At 28.7% G+C, this 13,088-nt stretch overlaps 1 pseudogene; it reads right to left on the bottom strand.

The window, feature by feature from the left end:
• Positions 1-6,161: 6,161 nt before the first annotated feature.
• LOC113372133 overlaps positions 6,162-13,088 on the bottom strand; it is a 19,412-nt pseudogene continuing 12,485 nt past the window's right edge.

Raw genomic sequence — 13,088 nt, 5'->3', positions numbered from 1 at the left:
GACGCTGATTTCGAAAATATTATCCGTTTTTGGATAAATCCACATACACCCCCCGAAAATCGAAATCTTTGGTTGCAAAATCAAAATTTTACTAATGAAATTAAATTTTTTTTTTCGCGATTTTCAAAATGTTTTGACCGATTCTGATAGTTTTCGAGGCGCTGATTCCGAATATGAAATCAGTTTTTGGAAAAAAAAATTCTTCTGCCCTTGGTACCAAATTGAAGTTTGAAAAATTGCCAACTTTGAAGCTGATTTTAACTATGAAGACGATGATAAATTTGTATTTTTTTTGGTTTGGTATAAAGATTGTACTTTAGTCTACACAAAGCAATAATTAAAATTATTAATTTCATTCATTAAGTGCCTTAAAATTGCATTTGAAAGTCACGATTTTGGCCAATTTTAGCTGCTCCTGATAGACTGTCTTTTTAACGAAAATAAAATAAGATTTTTAAATTACACCAAAGTGGGTTTGGTTTACTGCTAACCAGGCGTAAATATGAATTTATTAAAAATTATCCTACTTTTTCTTATCTTTTATATATATATATATACATATATATATATAAATACATGCACGCGTATATATATATATATATATATGCGTGTGTATATATATATATATATATATATATATATTATGTCGATTTTTGTAATACTGACACTCAATAAATTTAATTCTATCTATATGTTTTATTTATTTACACAGTTTGAAAAATTATTGGCTCCAAATATTTTTTTCAGTCAAATGGGGTTCGAACTGGCAAACTTCGAATTGATATTCTGGCCTAAGCCATATCTTTACGACCTCTGCCATTCGCACATTCGGCATACTGCATTTTTAGGAAACTTATATCTTTCAGTTTGAAAATAACACTTTATATTTTTAAAAATAGCCGAGGGTTCTGTATAACTAATTGGCCGAGATCGTTAAGTGACCACTACGGTTGTTCAGCGTGTCTCGGTTCAAATCCCGAAGATGCTTGAAAAATCGAATGTATAGTTTTTCATAATTATCAAATATTAGTTCAAAATATTAAATTCAGGTGTCGCATTTCGACCTTGACACTTAGAATATTTCTGAAAAATAAAAAACTCAAGTTTCGCACTTGACTGTAAGAGAGATACATAAAAAGAAAAAAAAAAAAGAAAAGATAGAGGAAGAACTGGGGAAAGAGAGGGGTAGACAAGGGTGATGAATAAAAGAGATGTGTATGATACATATTCTTTATTAAAATTCAATATTAATATAATATAGGAATGAAAATAACTTTTATCATCAATAACTTAAATAGCCGAGTGGTTTAAGGGACCGCATACTCGGTGAAATCGCTCTGGAGGCAGGCACAAGGTGAAGTGGATCGAATCCGGCTGAAGGCGACGACAAGGAACTCTGAAGCAGAAAAAATGGAGCAGTGCTGGTGAATGGCTGTTGGCGAGCGCAAAGGGTCCTGAAACGAACACACCAAGTGATGGTCAACCTGAGGTCCATGGTGCGAGAGGTTACACGCAGAGAGACACATTGCGGAAGATGCATGCTGAACCCAGAAATCTACCCAAAAACCACAACATGCGAAAAAAACAACACCAAAAAATGTGAAAAAAAGCGAAAAAAAGGGAAAAAAAGGGGAAAGAGGAGGAGGAGGAGGAGGAGGAGGAAGGGGAGGGGAAGGACCTAAAAAAAACCCCCCTAAGTCCCAGGTCAATTTTTCTCTTTTCTGTTCAGCGTTGAAACTTTTTTATGTTTTTTAGTGTTCCCTCACACCAATTCCCAAAACCAACACTCGAATGAAATAAAGTCCACGTTGAAGTTTTCACAACGAGAAAAAATTACTGGGACTTAGTTAAAATATTTAACTTTGCCCCAATAAAATTTTCTCGTTGTGAAATATTCAATGTGAGCCTCATTCATTCGAATGTTGGCTTTGGGATAATATAGCATGCAAAAATAACTCGTCTCTCTTAATTGAAAAGGTTTCACAAAATTTGGACTTAGAAAAAAAAAATTATCTGAAAGGACTCAGAAAAGAAAAAAAATTATTCGAAAGAATTATTCAAAAAATTTGGACTTAGAAAACAAAAAATTATTCGAAAGAATTATTTAATTATTCGATGAAATGAAATGATATTAAGCGAATCAAAATTGTTTATACGACTTGATAAAACATGTGAAACCTTTACAATTAATCGAGACAAAAACAAGTTTAGTTGACTTGAATAATATACAAATTATTAGAAAAAGCCATAAAAGAAATTCAATAAAACATGTAAAATGGAATAATGAAAAATGTTTGAAAACTTGAACATTAAAAACTTGAAAACTGTTTAAAGCTGTTTGTTATCCTTTAGAAATCGAGTTAAATAATTTTTACAACTTGAATCGAATAATAAACTTGTAAACAAAATTATGATTTGTCTAATCATTCAAGTCAACTCTTTGAAACTTCGAGTGCATGTCTTGATCAAAATTGTTTTTAGCAACAAAAGAATAAAAATTTATCATTTAGCCATGCAGCAATATAATTGAATAAATTAAAAAAAAAAACTACAGTCAAAGACTTTTAAAAGCTGCATTTAATTAACAATTTGGTAAGTTGTATTGAATATTGGAAATAATTTGATCAAAACCAACAATCGTGTTATCCATAAATAAGAATGTACATGCAGTCAATATCGTTACAGGGAAAACACATGATTCTTGATACTGGAAATTTAATTTATAAAATTGTTTACAAAGAATAATGAACAAGAGGAGTCACAAAAAAAAGAGATTTTTGTAACAAAGTAAATTTGTAATTTGTAATAAAGTACCATCAATTTAGGAGTTACCTAAGGAAGGATGCTAGGGCCCCTTCAACAAATAAGTAGTCAAAGCTGTATTGGTTAACTAATAATTTGGTAACAAAACTTAATATATAAGAATTTTGAATTCTACAAAATCAGCTCATATTGTTGTTATAGAACAAAAGAATTTCTGATAGACTCTTTATGGAATTGTAATAATATAAATTACTTTCAACATCTTTGATACATAAGAGAAATATAAACTTTTTTCTTTTATATATATTTAAAACAAGTATAAAATGCATTTGTATAAATTAAAAAAAAAACTGAATCAACATGTTTTCCCCAGAACAAATTAAATATGAACATAGTCTTCTATACATATGTCTGCCTAATTAATTCTTAAAATTGTTATTAGCATAATAGTTGTAGTTGAATAAACAAAAGATAAATTGTAATTTATGCATTAAAAATTAATAAAGTATATCTTATTAAAGAAAATGATATTGACTCAAATATTATAATATAAACAATATTTTCAGCAGATATATGTATATAACTATATTAATAATGCACGAGCCAAATAATATCGGATAAGAAAGGGACAAGTTCTTAAAGCATCTTCAAATTAATTTCATTTAATATGAAAATCAAGCATTAAATACATAACTATATAAGAAACATTATTATTACAAGCACAAAAGTAGTATAATAAAAAAACTCGGTCATTAATTGTAAACCTCTTTCGGAAAATAAATTATGAGTAATATCTTTTTATTTATTTCTATTCAAATTATAGTTTCACTAAAGATGATTTATAATATTGTATCGCAGTAAAGATTTTCAAAATTATCTGACTGCTTTAAATTCAAAATTAAAAAAACTATATGCATATGTATGTGTGTATATATATATATATATATATATATATATATATACATATATATATTTTATATACATACACATAAGAATTAAATATTAAATATTTAAAATAAAGTACTACATATATCAGAAATATATTCTTTGACTCGCTTTGTATAAAACATGCTTTGCACTTACATTGTTAGAAATCCTCTACAGCGGCTCCCAGAACACTAACTCATTACTCGAACCACCTCTGGAGCATCTGCCAGAAATCTCAAGTACTCGACACAAAATCACTACTTTCGAACCACTACATAACTTTGTTCGTTACATGTCTTTTAGACTTATTGCAACTATCCGAGTAAAGTCTTTACACAATACACGACGCACGACTTACATTAGAGACTTTCGTGAATTTAGAATTCGATAATAAAGAGATATGTGTTGGAAGTACTCAAATATAAATTATACATTTTACAATTGCATATATAAAAATAAAGGATACATTGGCGCTGTAAATGAATTAATAACCTACAAAAACACATATATAAATTATACATTTTACAATTGCATATATAAAAATAAAGGATACGAAAGTCGCTGTAAATAAAATGCTTACTTATAAAATTGACTCAAAATGGAGGCCCTGAAAGAGATACTTATCAAACTATACAAGGCACTTCCACACACATACACTTTTTGGATTTTAATTAACGTTTCACGATAAATTTATTATATCAAAATGATCTACTAAATTAATTACACGTTTTGATGCATAAATTAATTAAAACTAATCAAGGATTTAATTAAAAAAACGTTAATTAACGCGACAGCATGTTAATTCACGGAAATCTGTTTGACAATTGAACAATGGCTGCCGTCACTTGTACAACTTAAAGCGCGAAATTCAAATTTGAAATTTAAACTTTGTGAAATTCACCTTTTTGAACATATACGGTAAAAAGCAAAGTGTAGATTTCACTATATATACAGTGTATACTCTTTGAATATGTGATAATTAAATTGTTTTTATTCTTGTCTAATATTATAACGCTCTACAGCAACTCGATGTACTTTAAAATCTAATTAGAATCGGATGATAAAACTTTGTATCATAGGAAAAAATATTTTATTAAAGCATTATTTGCAATTAAATTATTAAACTGCTATAAATTTTGTATAAGTAAATAATTTCTTGGACACATTTTTGGTTTTGAAGTGGTATCTAAAGAATGAAAATACATTTCCAAATACACAGACTAACTTTCTCTATTTATTCACATTCAAATAAGATAACAATTTTATTTTTACTTAGGTCAGTCTTATCGTGCACAAGTTATAAAATTTAAATTGATACGCAAAAATAATCTTAGAAAGATCTTTAAAAATTTTAAGTTAAATATTTAATCAATAATATTTTTTATTTCGGACTTATCAATTTAAGTATTTGGTATCAAAGTAGACTTACTCAAATCTAACATAACACATTCTGGTAAAAACACTACGTCCTGAAGAGCTCATTGAATCAATAACTAGTTAACAACTACATCTGGCTAGAATATATGTGTAAAAAGTACACAGTAAAACACAATAAAAATATTTATTAACTATATATTTTACACAAAACTATAGACAAATACTAAAAATAAATATACACTATAATAAACTATGAAATTTAGATAACATTAATTTTATTACATTAACAAACTTACAAAAAGCAACCGATGTGTTTTTGTTCTTAATAATAAAAACAGACATGACGTTTGTAAAAACTTTGGTATGAAAATAATACAAAAAGAATTATACATATAAAATATACTAGATAAAATGCCAATACAAATATAAAGTAAGAATTTGAGCCCTGAAAACACAACTATTGGAATGCATTGGATTGATAATTTATTTTAAAAAGATTTGACTAATTCATATCTGTTACCCTGGTAATTTCTATCAAAAAGGAATATCTTTTTATCTAATCAACATTTTTGAACAATAATTTCGTCCAGAAAATATTTATCTGTACAAAATTCATTTGACCTCCATTAACATTAATTTGTTTTTTTTTTTCATCTAAAAAGCATATTTTTCATTAAGGCAACTTCGTTAGAGGCATTATATAAAAAATGTATTAAAAAATTATTATTGCAGTACATTATTACTTTTATAAAAATATAAATCTATGGCTATCTATATAAAGGAGAGGTGTGGTAAACCTACATGATTAAAGTATCACTTTTATTTAATTAATTAGCTATTATGCATAGGTAATTCTATTTAGTTTTGTTTAATTAATTAATTACTCAGCCTTGCTTATTATTATCGATTTCGATACGGAAAGCCAAATCCTGCATCGAGTCGTGCTTTAGAAGGGACTTCTTTTCGGGATCTTTAACTTTTCTGATTGGTTTTTTGTTTTTACCATATCTGGAGATAGAGATAAATAATAAATAAATATAAATTCCGCTTGTAGTCGTCCGAAAATCGAAATTAAAAATTTTCTACAATTATTGTTACCTATTTGTAACACCATCATCCTCGTCCATCATCCTTAAAATAGTTAATTGATCTGATGAATCTAAGGGGGCCACAGAAATATCACGAACGGCTCTGAATTTACCACAATTATTCAAATGTTCGTTTTCCAAACGGAAGAAGTTCCATACGAACCTCCTAAAATAATGGTCGTATTATAAAAATTTTTGGGCACATCAAAAATCTTCAAAAACACAATCCAAAAACATATTGTTTGAACTAAAATACATCAAAGCGTCTATTTACAACACATTTGTTTTGTAGTTGAATAAAACAAGCTTCCGCAAAACGTCCTTTGAATTTTTCGTCGACGATTGCGGAAACACGGATCAACCGATTTGAATAATTCGAAAAACATTCGATTCCTATTGATAGGGAGATGTGCTGATTATTTTTCGGCAAAAGTAGGTCCAGCCGTTACGGAGATACGGAGCAAAGAGTGCAGAAAATAGAAATCGAGTTTTTGAGAGAATGGAGCGTCCGATTTGAATGATTCTAAAAACATTTTATTTGTTTGACTAAACGAAGAACTGATGAAATTTTTGGAAAGGCAGATTATGTACTCAATGAAAAAAAGTAAATTGGGGTGTCAAAAATGTTCATTAGACATATGCACATCAAATTATCAAATATTTTATAGAGATTACAATGTTTTGTACACATTTTGTATCAATTTTTTTGGGTTCTGTACCAAGATTTTTAATTTTGAAGTTCATTTATATGGTTCAAACGCATAACTTCGACATTTTCGATTCGTAGGAATAAAAAAATATTGGGTTTGTACTCGTTTTTGGAAAAGGCACGTCTAGCCGTTACGGAGATATCGAGCGCAATGGTCATGCAGTTTTTGAGAGAACGGATCATCCGATTGAATTGATTCAAAAAACCTTCTGCTTGTGTAGACGGTGTGCAAAAAATGCTTTTACAAAAAATCAGAATTTTGAAGATTTTCAAAAAAAAATCAAGATATCTAAATTTTTAGAAATGTTAAAAAATATCAGAACTTTAAAAACAGCAATTTCTTGCAAAAATGTGAGAATTTTTCACAACTTTCAAAAAAAAATCGAATATTTTCAAAAAAATTTAAATAATCAACTTTTTTCAAAAAAAATCGAATATTAAAAAATCTTCAAAATTTTGAAAAATCTTCAAGATTATCCAAGAAATCTAATTTTAAAAATAATTAACTAATGATCTATTTGAAATTATTTACAGCATTTATTGATTATTTTCATTCCTCGATGTTTAATTACGGTACGGGAAGTTCCAGCAATTTGCAAAATTTAAAAAAATATTAATATTTAAAAAAAAGTATTCTTAAAAAAATTTGAGAACATTTCGCAACTTTCAAAAAAATCGAATATTTTCAAAAATTCTCAAAAAATTTTAAAAATCGATTTTTTTCAAAAAATTTCGAACTTTCAAAAAACCTTCAAAATTTTGCAAAAATTTCAAAATTATCAAAAAAAATCTAATTTAAAAAAAATTAACAAATGATCTATTTGAAATTATTTACAGCATTTATTCATTATTTTCAGTCCACGAACATTCCGTTACGGTACGGGAAGTTCCAGCAATTTGCCTTAAGGCACGATACCATACACCACTAGTTTTTGAGATATTTGAATAAAAACTTACCTAAACACTTCCAATGGTGACAGTATAGATGTAAGAATGTCCCCGCTCACAAAATTGTACTCGGTTAAAAGAAACGATGGCAGCCACGTAAATCTTAGAATAAAATCTTCTATGACGGCAAAATAATAATAACTCTGGAATAAAAAATAATTTTAAAAATATTTATATATATATATATATATATATATATATTTAATATTTATATTACCGTTGATGAGTATACAATTTCTTCTCTTAAAAATTGATTTTCCCCAGCATTGCTATCGAACAACCCCCAATCCATTTTAACATCCCACGTGTAAGCGTACAATGAACTCACCACCGAACTTATAAGCCACAGATAGAGATAGGGATTCTCAAAATTGCTTTCGTAATTGCCTAAAAAATAAAAATATACACAAAATATTAAAAAAAGAGTGCGTGTAAAGTTCACACGCGATTGAAGTAAGTAAAAATAAATACATCATATAACAATTTTGAATAATTTTAATTAGTAATATAATAACACTCGTGACGCACACATTTATCAGTGTCGTCAACCTTTATACACATTAATATAACGATAAATTATAAATTATATATTTATAATAGCATTAAAAATATGTATAATATTTATAAACAATAATGTAATTAAAGTCATCCTTCAAATACGACATGATCGGTTTGTCATTGTAATTAGCATTTAGAAATTAACCTTCATTAGAGAAATAAAGTAATTACTGATTAATAAATACTAAAATATGTTAAACAACGCCTAAACAAATATTGTTTTTGCAACTTCACTCATCATGTAATAATTGTGTTTGAAGAACTTCATGTAATTAAAATTAACATTCATTCATTGACTGCTTGTATTTTTTCTACTTTTTTGCTGGCAATATAATCTCATTCTTTGAACAGCTGTAATATCTGTCTTGCGTAAAAAATATTTTCCATTTTAATAACATCCAAGATTTATAACTAGTGGAGCGCATGGCATCGTGCCTTAAAGCAAATTGCTGGAACTTCCCGTACCAAAAATTTTACTTAAGAAAATGAGATTTTTGAGAAACTATAAATTTGACAAAAAATTACTATTCTTTGAAAAAAAAATGTGCTCTTTATTTTGACATATTTTGCAAATTCTGAACTTTTTTCAAACCAATTGTTCTGCTTTAACTGCATAGAGACAAAATATCGAAGCGCGTAAGCGCCGCGTCGCCGTCTGACGGATTAACATTGGTACGGAACACATAACAATGTAAACAACATTTATACTTATTGTTAAAATCTCTATAAAATATCTGATAATTTCATGTATATATGTCTAATGATCATTTTTGACCGCCAGATAGCATTTTTTTAACAACTTCATGTAATTAAAATTAACATACATTCATTGACTGCTTGAATTTTTTTTACTTTTTTGCTGGCGATATAATCTCATTTTTTGAACAGCTGTAATATCTGTCTTGCGTAAAAAATATTTTACATTTCAATAACTTCAAAGATTTATAGAAACTGCGAATAATATAGAAATAATTTCTAATCAATAAATTTACGTTTAGTACACGGCACAAATGTTTAATTTGTTTTATTATTTTCAAGGGATAAAGTAAAATATTCTTCTGAATCAGGCATTTTTCATTAAATAAAGATTTGTACTACGATGTAACTTTAAAATGTTTATTTATCTATGCCGATTTCCTTGTTGATATTGGTACGCATACAACGACATATCTCGTTTGCGTTTGTGTTTGAACAAATTTTCAAGATATTTGCACAAAACCAAAAAAGTGCGCAAGATTACCGTACCAATTAAGTATTGTTTGACCTTCGAGTAATAAATTATAAGTTTGTTATAATTTTAGGCAAAATTTTACTATTATGAAGTATAATTCCATTAATGTAGATTTGCAGAGAATTTTATGTACTTTCTAAAAATATAAGATGTTTGATAAGTGTTAAAACTAATTTTCAAGATATTTGCAAAAAACCAAAAACGTGCGCACGATTATCATGCCTCTTAAGTCCGGTTTGAGCGTCGTATGATAAATTATATGTTTGATGCAATTTTAAGCAAATTTATATAATTTTGTATAATTTGATTAATGTGGATTTGCAGGGAATTTTATGTACTTTTTAAAAATATAAGATGTTTGATAAGTCTTAGAACAAATTTTCAAGATATTTGCACAAAACAAATGCAAAATTTTACTATTAGCAGTATAATTTTATTAATGTCTATTCACATACACGACGACTAATCATAATCGACCCGTATAAAAATGATACCGTCGAGAGCGAATGACGAATCATTGGCTCTCGACTCTTATCTTATCTTATCTACTTCCGTTGCATTTGTACGGATTTACACCCTAGTCGTGCCTAAAGAAGTTTTACTTCAAAAATACACAAAATATGAAAAAAATGTATTTGCCAACAAGAATAATTTATAATTTTCTTTTATCTTACTTGCATAAAAGTTCTTCAAAGTGGCAAAAATGACGACCAGAAAAGTTGTCGAATATTTGCCAGCGTTCACCAAATGGGGAAAGGCTTCCCTGGAATCTCGATACCGACGAAGACACTGGGCAAACCTGATCCAGGCTGGGATGCAATTTACAATCGGCCTGGATATGAAGGAATTTTCCATGCATTGTGAGGTATCTGAAAAAAAAAACAAGTTAAAGTGGTGCATGACATCCTGCCTTAACGGGGGTGCCTGCTTAAAGGCTTGAAAATTCGCTGATTTTGAGGAATTTTAGGGAAGGAAATAAATATTTAATTAAAACGAAACTTTCAGGTTTTATTGTTACATATTTCAACAAATTTCTCAATTTTTTTATTAAAATAAATAAATTTTGAAGATTTTTTGAACGTTCAAATTTTTTTGAAAAAAAAAATCGATTTCTTTTAGTTTTTGAAAATATTCAATTTTTTTTTTGAAAGTTGCGAAAAGTTTCAAATTTTGTCAGAAATTGTTTTTTTTAAATTTAGATATTTTTTTTAATTTTTCAAAATTTAGATTTTTTTCGAAAATTTTGATTTTGTTTTTTGAAAATCTTCAAAATTATGAAATTTTATAAAAACATTTTTGCACACCGTCTACGCAAGCAGAAGGTTTTTTGAATTAATCCAATCGGATGATCCGCTCTCTCAAAAACTTTGACCATTTTTAAACCTTTGCGCTCGATTTCTCCGTAACGGCCGGACATGCCTTTCGCAAAAACGAGTACAAACCGAATATTTTTTTAATCCTACGAATCGAAAATGTCGAGGTTATTCGTTTGAACCATATAAATGAAGATCAAAATTAAAAATCTTGGTACGGAACCCCAAAAATTGATACAAATAAAATGTTTTTTGATTTATTCAAATCGGACGCTCCGTTCTCTCAAAAACTCAATTTCTATTTTCTGCACTCTTTGCTGCGTATCTCCGTAACGGCTGGACCTGCCTTTGCCAAAAACTAATCAGCACATCTCATTATTAATAGGAATCGAATGTTTTTTGAACCATTCAAATCGGTTGATCCGTGCGCCCAAAATCGTCGACAAAAAATTACGGACTAACAAAACACATCAATTTTTTCTAAGATATGCCAAAATGTTCAGAATCCTTCAAAACGTCGAAATGCAAAAATTTCATTTTCGATTTTCGGCCCCTTACTATAACTTGCCCTACAAAAAGTTAAAAAACAATTTATTTTTATTAAGAGTTGTCCAGCCTTTTTAAATTTTGGAGTCACATTTCTTTATTTTTTTTTTTTTTATTTATTTATTTTTACTTTAAAATACTAATTATTTTTATCAAATGTTGTCCATCCCTAAATTTTTTTCACTTTTGAGCCTATTTACTATATTTTAAATTTCTATAACTCGAAATGGAAAAATACATAGAACACTTTTTATTTAGAAAAACTATTTTTTTCATTTTTTTTCTCCCATTTACCCATTAAACAAACATTTCCCGATGCGCACAAACTGTATATTTCAATAAAAAAACATTAAAATATTAAAATTTAAATCTACAACAGTTTTAGTTTACCATACAAATTTATGGCAAAGCTGTAAAAATTTTCACTCTCTCCTTTTTTTCGATCTCACTCAATAAAAAACACGGTAATAATATATCAAAATCTTGAAATTTGAAATGTGCCACCATGCAAAGACTATTAAAAGACATTTGTAAGTGTCGTGCTTTGCAGTGGGTAAACCATTTATATATTTTTTGTTAGATGCTCCTTTCACTTATGCACCACGTTTTGCCAGTCATACTAATATTTTAATACTAGAAAACATTTTTTATGGCAAACAATAGCTTGCCGGGTCAGCTATATATATTATATATATATAGATATATATATATATATATTATAAATACTTTTTTTCTCACCTCCGGCTGCTTGAAGCCAATTTCCATTAGTGATATAAAAACAAGCTAAAAAATGAAAGTCCAGCATAGACCCACAAGGGAATTCAATTGATCGGCGAGCCAGAAATCAGCGAACGCCACTGCAAAAAACGGTGCTGCTATCATCCGGCCCTGGAAAAAAATATGTATAAAACCCCATAAAACGCAAGTATATCCAAAACTATCTTTTACCCACTTACACAGATTTTTAACAACCAGAACCTGGCCTCGTGTCTGAAAACCTTGAAAGGGTTCACCAGAACACGACCATGATCGCAGTCAACGCCAAAGGGTTGACATACGGAGGAATGCTCAGACTGGCACTATAAATAAAACTAAGTATACTTAAGGTCCAGACGACCCCAAAAATTGCTGCCAATTCTATCAAATGCTGCTCGATAGATGATTTCTTGGGTCCAGCTCGAAAATCAAGACATGGTTCACTCCTGATGAACGCCAACCGTAAACGTTGACTCCGAGAGAAAAAATAAACTCGATTATCAGAAGAGGACCTCTGTAGAGTCTGAAGGCTATCAGGAGACTTTCGGTTGTTGTGTCTCGAAAAATTGCTAAGGGATAAAGAATAGTTGGTAAAAGGATATTTAAAATGTGTCCTTTAAAGGGCACAACTAGTGTAACCGCCTAAAAAAGGTGATTTTTGGAAATTTATATTAAAAAAAATACTTTATCAATCATTACAAAATTTTAGGAATGTATTTATACATGTTTTTAAGAATACATAGTAAAATTTTTGAAGCAAAAAATTTAATATTTTTTAAGTTTAGTCGATCTCCAACGGCGCGACAAAAAAAGACCCTTCACTGCTGCAGTGATTCCGGCCTTCTCTACGTGGATGAAATCAAAAAAAAAAT

The sequence above is a fragment of the Ctenocephalides felis genome, unplaced genomic scaffold (genome assembly GCF_003426905.1).
Source record: "Ctenocephalides felis isolate EL2017-DRISC unplaced genomic scaffold, ASM342690v1 CF-g0.4_SCAFFOLD_01604, whole genome shotgun sequence".
Lineage (NCBI taxonomy): Eukaryota > Metazoa > Arthropoda > Insecta > Siphonaptera > Pulicidae > Ctenocephalides > Ctenocephalides felis.
This window is presented reverse-complemented; position numbering and strand designations above follow the sequence as displayed.